The 10,222-nt window shown below is 41.7% G+C and overlaps 1 pseudogene; it reads left to right on the top strand.

Annotated features, from left to right (window-relative positions):
* The first annotated feature begins 6,274 nt into the window (after nucleotides 1–6,274).
* LOC143942258 (olfactory receptor 11L1-like) lies at nucleotides 6,275–7,180 on the top strand (annotated as a pseudogene).
* The last annotated feature ends 3,042 nt before the right edge of the window (nucleotides 7,181–10,222 follow it).

Below are 10,222 nucleotides of genomic sequence, written 5' to 3'. Positions count from 1 at the left end.
TTTCACCCATCACACTGAAAAATAGAAGAGCATTACGCCCACTTCTAGAAGTACTGAAACACAAAGGAATCAACTACAGATGGAAATTCCCATTTGCACTGCAAGCAAACTTCCTGGGGAAACAACATTTGCTCAAAGTCCCTGATGACCTCAAAAAATTCTGTGAGGATCTACAAATCACACCGATGGAACTACCGGACTGGTATGCTGAATTCTTCTCACCACCGGCAATTAACAACCCACAATTCTCAGCGGGAACTCCCCACGCACAATCGCCTTACCAAATAGGCAAGCATCGCAGAGGCACCGACAGAAACAACTTTGAGTCCCCGGCATCCTCTAAAAGTGCTAGGAGCCCGAGAGGAAGGGAGACAAGAGGCTACTGAAGCGGACGTACCTCCTGCAATCTACATCGTGGCCTGCTATGGGCTGTTGTTACCCAGTTCACTGAAATTGCACTTTGATATGGTGCAACTCATTTTGTTTTTTTGTTTTTTCTCTGTTTTTGAAAGATTCGCCCAATATCCCACCCTGGCGGCTGTCACAGTTTCACTGCAACAAGGGGATCCAATACCCTAAAAGTTAGAAGTTAACATTCTGAGACTACTCCTTGGGACTCATACTTGCAACTGTACCAACCTATCCATATGGGGACTCCCCCCCTTTGTTTTTTTTTTTTTTTGTTTTTTTCCCCCTTTCTTCCTCAAACAAGGTTTGAATTCCGTGCTATGCGGAGAGACTGAAATAACCTGCAGCGTAACCCTATGCTTCTATTATGTTATGCACTAACTTATGTCTTTTATTTAGGCCCTGAGAATGGCTAAATGGTGCAATGACTTGACTGTCACCATTTGGGAGTATGACATTCCCCTACTTCCCTCAGGATGGTATCTCTCTGTAGGCTGCGGAAATGTGAGTAGCATTGCTTGAGCCACCTTGACACATTCTCCTCCCAACAAAAATAAACAGGGGGAAGGAATATCCTAGAGACATACGGCAGGAAATAACGTCAGATTAATCCTCAGGTTGTCATTCCATGCATCTTAACTACACCTTTTTGCGTATAAACCCGGCAAATAATAGCAAGGAGCCCCCCTTTCCAACTCGCCACGATATGCTTTGTTATAGGACGTTAAGATTGGATAGGGCCTATAAGGGTCGGAAACCAAACTGTGCTTTACTATGGAATATGACACAACTGTTACTGATCTCTTGGCCCCACTGTTTAGTGTGGGAAACCCAAAGATCTTACGTGGGGACTGGATCAACCCTCAAATATACGGGGGTGTCCACTCCTCAAAATGTACTGCTGACAGTCGCAGTTCAACGCTCAGGACATGGGTTAAAAGTTTACAGTTATTTAAGCTAAGATTTATTACACAACTTGGCAATAAGGCCACAGTTTCTTATAACCGGTTTTTATAAAATGTTTATAATGTTATCTTCTTCTTTGAGCTGGCTGATTGCAGCTCGTACATCACTCTCTTCCCCCTCTCTCCCCTTACTCAAGACCGCTGTAGCTTAAAACGGATGCTAAAAGATGGTCTCAGACTTCTTACTTACAGATGACCTCTTGACGGGGTCTAGAATCGCGAGTTGTGCAGGGCCCCCCTATTGGTCACCTTCGTTACTATTACAGAGCAGTCAAAAATACAGACGCAGTTAGACTGTTATCTGTTCACCTCCCACTCTCCTCCAAAGGGAAAGTACTAACACGTACGCACCTTAGTTAACTCCCAAGCTGACCCACCACCGACTAGTGGCTGGTGGGTACCCTCCTCTTTACACCTTAACTATTTTCTTTTCCCCCCTTCCTCTCCCCCCGCACCCCCCCCCCCCTTTTTTTTTTTTTTTTTTTATTCTTCTCCCTTTCCTCTCTTACCACCACGCACGTACGCAATCTCCTTTTCAGTCCCAAAACAATCCAACATAACACACTCTGCGTCACCAACGACTCCTGTGAAAATCATTCACAGACACAGCTTCTCCAACACCCACCCACCCTAGGTTTACGGCCAAGATGGCATATGCTTTCTTAGGGAAAACACCAACTCTTATATCGCATAATGTAAACGGTCTGAATATACCTGAAAAAAGGTCCAAATTGCTAAGAGAGCTTAAAAAAGTGCGCCCATTAGTTGTATATCTACAAGAAACCCACTTTAGAGATAACAGTATTCCTAAACTCACTGACAATATATTCACAAAAGCTTACCACTCTACCAACCCCCTTGCCAAAACAAAAGGTGTGTCCATCCTGCTGAACAAAGACGCACCTTTTGAACTGAAGCACCAACTTATTGACCCCGAGGGCAGATATTTGTTCCTGAGGGGCACCTGGGAGGGATCCCCCATAACACTTGCTAATGTATACTTCCCGAATACCTCCCATGTGCCCTTCTGTGGCAAAATAATTGAAGAACTTAAATGGTTCGCTGAGGGGTGTATCCTATTGGGTGGAGACTTTAACATCCCTCTTTCCCCCCTCAAAGATACTTCTACTGGACATACCCATGTCAGCTATAGGCTTCTTAAACGAATGAAATCGCTGCTACAGTCTCTGACTCTGGTTGATGCATGGAGATCCGTGCATCCATCGGAGAAGGACTTTACCTTTTTTTCCGCACCCCACAAACGCTACTCAAGAATTGACATGATCTTTGTCACACAAAGGGACTTAGGCAACTTACTCGCAGCCGAGATAGGAATCATTGCCCTCTCTGACCATGCACCCACGACTATCTCGATAGAACTGGGTACACAACGCAAACCTGCTTTTAACTGGAGGCTCAACCCCACACTCCTTACTGACCAAATAGTGAAAGATGACATCCACAACACAATCAATACATACTTTCACAACAACACTGACACGGATACGAACCCGCTAAATAATTGGGAAGCACACAAGTCAGTGGTGAGGGGTGAACTTATAAAATGGGGCGCCAGGAGGAAAAGGGAAAGAGAAGGAGAAATTACGAAGTTATCCCAACAAATTGCCAATTTGGAATTACAACACAAACACTCTCACTCTCTTCAGGTAGAAGAGCAACTGAATGAATGTAGAACGGCACTGCGTCTTCTACTAGATCTCAAAATAAAACGATCCCTTTTTTTAAAAAAAAATATTTTTTATGAACAAGGGGACAAGAGTGGGAAACAATTAGCTAGGGCCTTGAAGGAAGCAACGCTATCAAGTCATATTCACGCCATAAAAGATAAGGAGGGGACTCTGAAATACAAATCAAAAGAAATGGCAGACCTGTTTCACAATTATTATGCCAAATTGTACAACCTTCCGGCCCAACACAAACCACCCCACATTACACAGACAAAACGAGAAGCAATCAAAGACTTCTTGGGAAACAGTAAGTTACCATCCCTGTCAAGTGATGATACACATAAGCTAGATGACCCTATCACTTTATCAGAAATCTCAGACGCTATATCAGATTTAAAAACAGGAAAGAGCCCTGGCCCTGATGGTTTTACATCACAATACTACAAGACCTACACAATATCTCTCTTGAAACCCCTTCGATCTGCTTTTAACTTCCTAGCAAAAAACAGAAATGACTCCAACTCATTCCTAATGGCACACATAGCTGTGATCCCCAAACCGAACAAGGACCACTCCGAATGCGCAAACTTTAGACCCATCTCACTTCTAAATGTGGATCTCAAGATCCTGGCCAAAATAATCGCCAACAGATTAAAACCACTCCTAGCAAAGATTATAGGCCCTGAACAAGTGGGATTCATGCCGGGTAGAGAAGCCCGTGACAATACTACTAAGGCACTGAATCTAATTCATTTTGCTCAAAACTCTAACACAGCCGGAATATTGCTTTCTACCGATGCAGAGAAGGCTTTCGATAGAGTCTCCTGGGACTACATGATGGACACCTGTGCCCATATTGGACTACGGGAAAATATGATGTTGTGGATCTCAGCCCTCTACCGAAACCCCCAGGCCCAAATTAAAGTAAATAACACACTTTCTGACCCCATCTCGATCCACAATGGAACACGCCAAGGATGCCCCCTATCTCCACTCCTCTTCATCATCACCTTAGAACCCCTAATACGAACAATCAACTTACACAGAGATATTCAGGGCTTTACAGTAAGCGATAGAGAATACAAAATAGCCGCCTATGCGGATGACCTATTATTCTTTATCACCAACCCGCATATATCCCTACCAAACCTTCAAAAAGTGTTTCAAACCTTTGGGTTCATCTCCAATTTTAAAGTGAATCAATCAAAATCTGAAGCACTCAACCTTACCCTTCCTCCTGACCAACTTAAGAGATTGAAAGACAACTACCCTTATAAATGGGAACAGACAGCACTCAAATATTTAGGTATAAACTTGACTAGCAACCCCGACGCTTTATACACTTCCAACTACAAACCCCTACTATCCGCAATAACGAAAGACCTACTAAGGTGGCACCCAAAAAACTTCTCATGGTTTGGTAGAGCGTCCATTTTGAAAATGACGATACTACCCAGACTATTGTATCTATTTAATGCCTTACCCATAAAAATTCCGGAAACCTTTTTTAGCACTCTCCTCAAAGCACAGAGGAGCTTCCTCTGGGGAGATAGAAAGCCCAGAATCAATTTTACTCTGCTAACGCGCCCCAAAAGCAAGGGGGGTTTGGGCCTCCCTGACTTTAAGAAATACTTCCAGGCCGCACACATCACCAGACTCATAGACTGGCACTGTCATGGCCCTAACAAAGACTGGGTCCAATTGGAAAGCAATCTAACTGCACACAAGACACTTTACTACCCATGGTCCACACACTCCAAAAAAGATAAACAGATAGATCACCCCCTGATTGTAAACACAATCAATATCTGGCACAAAATAGCGAGTTTACATAAAATCGCATCCATCCCGGGTCCACTGACACCACTTGCCAACAACCCTGATTTTCCACCGGGTATGCACCATAAATTACCAAGGGACCTCCTTATTCATCATTGCATGACAAACTCGAAACTCAAAACACTAGACGCACTTAGCTCCGAGGTGGGTGAGACCTTTCCTGGTAGGTGGTTCTACATGCAACTAAGGGACTTTGTGGTAAACAGTAAGTACAAATCCAAATTCTGCCTCCCGTTGATGCAGCTAGAATCCATATGCTTACAAAGATCACCGGTAGCTCATACCACATCCCTTGCATACTCATGGCTAATCTGTGTGCCACACGCGGATAACAATAAGCACAAAAGGAAGTGGGAGCTTGATCTTAAAATGAAAATTTCTGAAAAGCAATGGGAAAAGGCATGTATTCTGACACACAAATGTTCGCTAAGCTCCAAATACCAAGAGATTTCCTATAAGGTCCTCACGCAGTGGTATCTGACACCGCAAAAGACCAGGAGATGGTCGCACCCCACCTCGGATAAATGCTGGAGATGTCAAATTTGCATTGGCTCATTTATACATATCTGGTGGGAATGTCCACTCATCAGCACATACTGGGATGGAATTAAGAGCTGGATAAAACATATAACGGAAACGAATATAGAACTAAATGCAGCCGCCTGCCTGATTAATTTAGTCCCAACTACCTTAAGTCGCTACAAAAAATCACTCTCCCGACACCTACTCATTGCTGCTAAAACACTTGTACCCACTCATTGGAAAGCCCCCACAGTCCCAACAATTAAGGACTGGTTAAACAGAGTGCAGTACATTTTTAAAATGGAGGAATTAGTGGCTATGAAAAAAGAGAACAGTGCATCCTTTAACAAAACCTGGCAACCTTGGTTGGCCTTTACCCTCTCCTCAGATTACCGATTACTTATGAGCTGAATTTCCCCTCTACGCCACTCTAAAGAGGAAAAGGATATAGACAGAAACAAATAAAAGGGCTGTGTTACATGTGTCTCTATTAGATACACACTTAAGCCAAGAAAACGAACCCTAGTGCGATGGTTCCCTCTCCCTGAATACCAATCCCTTTTACCCTGTCCCATTTTTTACCCTTCCCCAAATTCATAACCTACCTTGTGATACTACTAATTTCTACCCCTCTCTATGTGTTTTTTTTTTTTTTTGCTCCCATTACTTGTTCTAATGAGATATTTGGTTACAACACGTCCGCTATCTATCTGTATCAATGTTTATATACAATCTGTTGTTGGTAACATGTAAAACTCTATGCTAATTGTAAACCTGAAAATATTCTCAATAAAACCTTTTTTTTGACTGTGAAAAAAAAAAAAAAAGACCATAGTGAAAGAATTCATCTTAATGGCATTTTCTGACTTAGCACAGATGCAGATGATATTGTTTGTCACTATTTTACTCTCATACATGATTTGCATCAATGGAAATATTTCCATTATCCTCTTCATTAAAATTGATCCCTTACTTCATACCCCAATGTATACATTTATAGGTACTTTTGCAGTCTTGGAAATTATGTTTGTAACAGTTACTATACCTAAGCTTCTTGATAACCTTATTTCTGGAAATAAAAGTATATCTATTTTAGGATGTTTTACCCAGCTTTATATCTTTAACGGATTAGGGATAGCTGAATGCTACCTCTTGGCAGTAATGGCCTTTGATCGAGACTTGGCTATCAACAATCCCTTCCACTATTCATCTATAATGAGCAAGAAACTTTGTTTTAAACTAGCTGTGGCACCATGGCTTATTGGGCTTACTATTTATTTTATGACTACATTTTTCATTGCTCGGCTGAATTTCTGTGGTTCAAATCAGATCAACCATTTTTTATGGGATGCAACCCCGCTTCAAGATTTGTCTTGCTCTGATCCTTTTATCAGCAAAGTGACTGTTCTATTAGCAGCTGTTTTAGCCATAGTTGTCCCATTTATTATCATTATAAGTTTCTACATTCACATTATTAAGACCATTCTAAGTATTAAGAGTACTGATGGAAAGAGAAAAGCTTTTTCCGCCTGCTCTTCTCATCTTACTGTGACCAGTCTGTTCTATGGCACAGCCATAATTGTATATATCACACCTATTGGCACTGAATGAAATAAATTCCTAGCACTTGTATACACTGTTCTGACTCCATTGTTAAATCCCTTTATTTACACCTTGAGGAACAAGGATGTAAAGTCATCAATACAAAAGTTAAGAGCTTTACTAACCCATTTCCTGATTGTTTCTGATTTTTGTTAGCAAGTTAATTAAAATACATAACTTTTTTTAAATAAATTAGAATCTCTACACAGTAATTTAGCTTGCCATCATCTGGCAAATCACTTAGATGCAAATGGAGCTCCCATCACTTTATAGAGTTATTTTTGCTATCCCTTGGATCAACTGTGGGTATAGATTCTGTACATGGGGGTTTCTTTTTATTCATTTTTTCTTTTGGTTGAACTGGATGGATGTGTACCTTTTTTCAAACTAACTATGTAACCAATGTATACAGCTCAGTTCCATTGTCAGCCATATTTCTGGTGTCTATGTGTACTGCGTTATAACGCCACTGTCTCCTTGCACCTTTCATCTTCAAACACTTAATTTGGGTACTAAATGCATCTATGTGCGAGTGTTCTTAAATTATTGTATTTAAAAAAAAAAAACGTTTAAAATAATAAATGTTACACATAGTATTATCATAGCAGGGATAATTTCCCCTGGAGTTATTAGCCCACATACACACGGTAGGAGATTTTGCCAACCAAATCCGTCGGATTTTGCCCGTCGGATTTAGTCCGACGGATTGTGTCTGAAACTGTTGCCTACACACGGTCTGGGCCAAGTTGTCGAAAAATCTGATCTTTCAGAACGTGATGACGTAATTTCGTTATGATGGGACTACATTCAGGCTAGTAGCTAATAGCTTTGATGTAGGAATTTGATCTGAGCATGCGTGGCACTTGGTCCGATCAAAATGCTCTACACATGATCGGATTAGGTCCGTCCGGCCCAGTTGGCCGGGAAATATTTCCAACATGTTGGAAAATTGGGTCGGATGGAGATTCGAACGGAATCAGTCCGATGCATACCACACACAGTCGGATTATCTGACGACACGGTCCGATAAGACTCATTCCGACAGATTCTCCGACCGTGTGTACAAGGGCTTAGAGGAACAAAGGAGGTCTAAAGCCCCGTACACACGAGCGGACTTTTCAACATCCAAAGTCCAACGGACTGATTCCGTCAGACTATTCGATCGTGTGTGGGCTGCAACGGACTTTTGACTCGCCAAAGTCTGAAGGACTTTAGAATATGGAACATGCTTCAAATTTTTCCGAAGGAACTCCGCCGGACCCGGTCCCTTCGAAAAATTTGCTCGTGTGTATGCTATTCCGACGGACTAAAACCGACGCTAGGGCAGCTATTGGCTACTGGCTATGAACTTCCTTATTCGAATCCAGTCGTACGTCATCATGTTCAAATCCGTCGGAGTTTAGTGTGATTGTGTGTGGCCAAGTCCGCTCAGCCGAAAAGTCAGTCAGAACTCGGTTGGAACTCCGGCAGAACTCCGGCAGAACTCCGGCAGAACTCCTTCGGAAGTCTGTCGGACATAAGTCCTCTCGTGTGTACGGGGCTTAAGAAAAAGTTGGAGATGTAAGTTTTGTACACAGTTTGACCCAATCTCTATGCAGAGGTCAGCATAGGGGTGAGTTCTCATAAGATCAGCAGTGGAGGAAATGGTGGGGGCATGGGTTGATTTGTCAAGCATTATTAGGAACATTGACTTTTAGACTAAATGATGCAGTCAATTATCTGATTTTTGCACTGATGATTATGCATATATTTAACTTGTTGTCATTTTGGAACATTATTTATATGTTTGTGTATATAGATGTTGTATGGCCGTATTTTGAAATGCTGCATGCATTTTTATATTTGTTTTTTGCAAGTAGTAAACTAGTCAAATAGGGCAGGAACAGCATTTAGAACAATCACTGAGCACTTGTTAATTTCATTGCAAAGCAGTATCCCTCACACAACACTTTAGGGAGAATATTGGACTGATTTTGCTAAAAGATTTGAGAATATCAACATAATAAACCATATAAAAATATATACATATCAGAAGAACCAGGTGTCACTGATCCAAGCGCTCTAATCGACAAAATCAGTTCAATGCACAACAGCAGCTATTATAAACATACACAATTAACAAAATGCGGCAAAAATAAAAAATGAAAAACAATCATCTCAGCACTAACTGCGCTAATAGAAATAATAAAATATTCAGTGCAAGTTATGGTAATAAAAACCACTTAAAAGGTAGTCTATATGCGATAAAGAGAAACAGTCCACATAAGATCTTTGTAGTGTGAACAGTGCTCTGTAACCCTTAGCAACCAGACATAAAATTCCTCATCTGGATACCATCACCAACACCTCGTACATGGATGATCCCCGTTGGGGATCGGCTGGGATTAACATCTTGGGATGGTGGGGTTAAATGAATATTACTGTTTGCTCATCCATCCCCTAAAAAATAATAAGCCATAGATTCTTTAATTACAAGAGACTTTACAATTGTTATCCTTTTTAATGTTCTTAAAGTTAGGCTTTAAAGAAAATCTTAGATTAAAGGATATTATAAGGCATATCAAGGCAAAAATAAATAATATGTAGGGGAAGTTGAAATCTCACACTTTTGTTATACAGTATCATTATAGTGAAAGGGTCCTCAAACCCAAATTGATATTACTACCAATGTTTACAAAAAAATTATTTAACTGCTTGCCGCTCTTCCACCATCATGACAGAGGGGCGGTGCAGCTCTCGTTCTGAGACGACATCATATGACGTTGTCCCAGAATGGCCGCTATTGTGCGCAGTGCGGCGGAGTGCAATGTTGCTAGGACATGGTGCTACCCCGATCGCTGTAAAGAACTGTGGCTCTTTACATGTGACCAGCTGTGATTGGACACAGCCGATAACATGTTTAAACACAGAAATGCCAATATCGGCTCTCATTGCCTCACACTGACAGAATGTGTGGCGAGGAGAGCTAATCAGTGGCATCTCCTTGCAGGGGACATTGAGACATGTAGTCAGGGCACTGATCACCAGTGCCCTGATTACAATAAAGCACCAGCAATCAGTGGCCACAAGTGCCACCAGTCAGTGCTGGCTATCAGTTCTGCCGATAATTTCCCATCACTGCTGCTCATCAGCGCCACCTATCAGTGCCCATCAGTGCCGCCTAGCAGTGCCAATAAGTTCCACTTCAGCAGCGCATAT

The sequence above is a fragment of the Lithobates pipiens genome, unplaced genomic scaffold (assembly GCF_037356315.1).
Source record: "Lithobates pipiens isolate NorthernLeopardFrog02 unplaced genomic scaffold, aLitPip1_a1.2 Scaffold_30, whole genome shotgun sequence".
In the NCBI taxonomy this organism is placed as follows: Eukaryota; Metazoa; Chordata; class Amphibia; order Anura; family Ranidae; genus Lithobates; species Lithobates pipiens.
The sequence above is the reverse complement of the archived record's forward strand: the minus strand, read 5'-3'. Positions and strand labels throughout refer to the sequence as shown.